A 3,979-nucleotide genomic window follows, 5' to 3' on the forward strand; every position below is an offset into this window, starting at 1 on the left:
ACAGGGAAGTGGGGCTTACCAAGAGCAGAAGTTGGCTTCTCACCTCATAATGCTATTGCCAGGTCTTGCAGGGGCTGGGGTGGCTGATACCAGGGCCTTCCCAGTGGTGATAATCCTTGGTGGCAGGGCTTAGGGAATCTCATCATAGTTCTGACCTGTGCACCTCCCCCCTTCCCACAAGTTGCAGAATTTACTGAGGCTGGTGCTTTCTAGGGGAGGGTGGGCAGAATGTTTTGAACCTGGATGAGACTCCCAGGCCTTGCCTAGAGGGGTGGGCTGCAAGGTGCCCAGTGGCACAGGGCCATTAGGGCCACTGCTTGTCTGTGATAACTGCCCTTCTCCTTTTGCCAGATGGGGAAGGCTGATCTACGTTTTCCCTACAATTCTCCAGCATTCTCTTTTCTTTTACAATCCCCTTATCGAGATACTTATCTCTGGGGAGGGAGTGGGGAATGCTGAGGAATCAGGATTGGGAGGAGGTGTTTTAGCAGAAGGTGAGCTCCTGGAATTACCCCCAGTCTCAGGATTTTTCTCCAACAATCTCAAAATGATCAATTTCCCAATTTCTTAATGATTAATCTCAAAACCTCCAGAATCCGCTAAGATGTCTTTAGCCGTATCTAACTTTTCACTCTAGGTCTAGGCTGGCCAGGCCTGGACCCACAAGGAAAGGAGTCTTAAGGTTTGTTGTTTTCCTAGCTGCAGCCCTTACAAGTCTCTGGCTGCTTGCACTTTAAATCTTACAAGGTACAGATACAGAGGCACATACTGACAGACAAATTGACAGGACAAATACAAAACAAACATAGTGACAGAGTGCACACTTAATGACAGAGAGAGAGGGAATGAGAGGCTTGTTAGAAAACCCCCAACAGGAATTGGCTATTTATTATTATTCTAAGGAAGGAGAGTTGGAGAATTTGCAAGGATCCAAGACCTGAGAGTGTCACTGGATCTTTCAATCCTTCCTCAGAGTGCCCCCGAGATTGCATATTTAAAGGGGCAAGTCCCAATGAAGTTAAGTTCGGGGATCTGAGTCCCTGTCAGGACCATAGCCTTTAAGGGAAAAGGGGAGGAGAAAGGGATTATTCAGATCCTGGGAAAGAGTGCTGAAGTGGTTTTGGGAGCCTTCAGGGAAGAGGATTCTGCCTTTCCTTCTCCCTCAGCCATCTCAGCAACCCAATGATGAAAATATTCCCACTCCTGGCTAGATGTTTTGTTGGCCTTTAAACTTAATTTGGTTTTAAGATAAAGTAACTTTGACCGGTCACCTCACCTCTCCTTCCCTGCACCCCAATGGGATGTAAGTTGTTTCATTTTTGTTTGCATTCTCAGTAGTTAGCACAGCCAGCACAGTGCCTGGGATGCTCGCTAATGAATAGAGAACCAGTCTTGGAGCCAAAAAGACCTGTGTTCAAGTCTGTCTGTTATCATATAATGGCTGTGTGACCTTGGGCAAGTCCCTCAGCCTTTCAGTGCTCTAGAGAAAATAACAACTTACATTGGTAGAGGGATTTTCCTCATCTTTACACAAATGAAACCAGGGGCCCAATCCCTATTCCTATACAAAATCAATCCTAAGTCATTGGGGGGCGGGGGAGTAGGAAGGGGCAATCAGAGGAATTCAGAATAATTGTCCTGTAGAGGATGCCACTTGAGCTGAACCTTGAAAGAGATGAGGGATTCTGAGATTCTAAGCACATCCCTGGCACAGAAACTAGCTGGTACAAAGGCATGGGTACAGAATCACATACTTAGAGCTGGAAGGGAGATTGGAAGTTATCTAATGCAACTCTCTAGTCAATAAACATTTATGAAGTCCTTATGGACCAGGCCCTTTGCTAAGCATCGGGTTTGATATAAAGAAAGGCAAAAGACAGTCCTTGCTCTCAGGGAGTTCTCAGAGTATAACAAGCAAAGAAATTGTGCAGATAAGCTGTATACAGGATTCATGGGAAATAATCAGCAGAGTGAAGGTACTAGAACTGGCAGAGAGGCAATGGGGAAGGCTTCCTGGAGGAGATGAGATTTTATATGGAACTTAAAGGAAGTCATGGAGCGTAGATGAGGCAGGAAAGCATTCTAGGCACGAGGGGTCAGTCAGTGAAGACGCTCAGCACTGGGAGATGGAATGTCTTATGGAAGGCACCACAAAGTGTCCAGTGCCACGGGGATCAGAGTAATGGGGCAGGACGTACGGTGTAGGAAAGAAGACTGGTAAAAGTAGGGAGGGGTCAGGGTTATGAAGGGATCTGAATGCCAAACGAAGGATTTTCTGTTCAGTCCTGGAGGTGATAAGCAGCTTATTGAGTGGAGGGCCAGGAGGAACAGGGATGGGTGTGGGGTGACAATCAATCTTGCACTTCAGAAAGACTACTTTAATGGTTGAATGGAGAATGGACTGGATTAGGCAGAGAGACTTGTTGTAGGGAGACCAACCAGCATCCAACTGCTGCAATAGTCTGGGTGTGGAGTGATGGGATCATGCACCAGGGGGATGGCAGAGGCAAGAAGGGGGATATATAGGGCAGATTTCTTTTTTTTTTTTTTTTTGATATAAACTACACAAGGCCAGTGAAGTTGTTTACTTCTCCTTGGACACACCCACAGTGCGACCCCGCGGCCTGTAGTCTTGGTGTGCTGGCCTCAGGCTCAGATACCCCAGAAGTGCCGAAGCCCACGTTGTGCCCGAATCTTCCTCAGTCGCTCCTGATCTTCACGCAGCTTATCGTCCAGACCATTGGCAAGAACCTGGTTATGTTTTCCATCCTTTACGTCCTTCTGCCTGTTAAGGAACCAGTCTGGAATCTTGTATTACCAGGGGTTCTGCATGATGGTGATCACACGCTCCTCCTCATCTTCAGTGAGCTGACCAGCCCTCTTGGTGAGGTCACTATCTGCTTTCCTCAGTACTACACGAGCATATCTTCGACCCACACCCTTGATGGCCGTGATGGCAGAAGCTATTTTCCCTCATCCACCAATGTTGGTGTCAAGCAACTCTCAAAACGGGATTACAAGAGACATGGCTGCAATGGCATGAGAGCCTTCTCTGGGAGAGGACAGATTTCTGCAAGAGTGAAATGGACAGGCCTTGGCTGCAGATTGAATATGTGGGCTGAGAGAGAGTAAGGAGTTGAGGACGGCACCTAGGTTGTAAGGCTGGGTATCTAGGAGTGTGGTGGTACCCCCAAGAGTAGGAGGGAAGCTAGGAAGAAGGGAGGATTTGGCGTTTCACTCAGCCTCAAGTCTCCATTCCAGTCCAGCAGCTGCCAATGGGATCTTCCCAAAGTGCAGGTTTGACCATATCACCTCCCTTCTTCATAAACCCTAGTGGCTGGCTCTTTGCCTCCAGGATCAAATGAAAGCACTCGCTTGGCATTTAAAGCCCTTCACAACCCTGTTCCACCTTCCAAGTCTTCTTACCCTCTGCTGCCCTCCATATACTCAACGATCCAATCACATGGGTCTTCTTGTTGATCTTCACACCTGACATTCCACCTCCTGACCTTGTCCCTTTGCATTTGCTGTGCTCCACACCTGGAATGTCCTTCCTCTCCACTCTGCCTACTGCCATCCCTAACTTCCTACAAGACTCAGTTCAAATCCTATTTTTTTTTGCAAGGGGCTTTTTCCTCTTCCTCTCTGTCACCCACTGCTGCTAGTGCCTTCCCTCTGAGATTACTTTACAATTGTATTGTATTTATCTAGTATATACAGTTATTGCAAGTGTCTCCCTATTGGAATGTGACCTCTTTAGGTCAAGAGCCATATTTTTGCCTTTCTTTGTATCCTTGGTACTTAGCACAGTGTCTGCAACAAAGGAATTGCTAGGGGCGGCTGGGTGGCACAGTGCATAGAGCGCTGATCCTGGAGTCAGGAGGACCTGAGTTCAAATCCGGCCTCAGACACCTAACACTTACTAGCTGTGTGACCCTGGGCAAGTCACTTAACCCTATTGCCTAGCCAAAAAACAAAG

General features: G+C 47.5%; 1 pseudogene; it reads right to left on the bottom strand.

The window, feature by feature from the left end:
* Positions 1 to 2,584: 2,584 nt before the first annotated feature.
* On the bottom strand, positions 2,585 to 3,577 carry LOC114042440 (annotated as a pseudogene).
* Between the last annotated feature and the right edge of the window lie 402 nt (positions 3,578 to 3,979).

Source organism: Vombatus ursinus, unplaced genomic scaffold, assembly GCF_900497805.2.
Source record: "Vombatus ursinus unplaced genomic scaffold, bare-nosed wombat genome assembly UNPS02014459.1, whole genome shotgun sequence".
NCBI lineage: Eukaryota > Metazoa > Chordata > Mammalia > Diprotodontia > Vombatidae > Vombatus > Vombatus ursinus.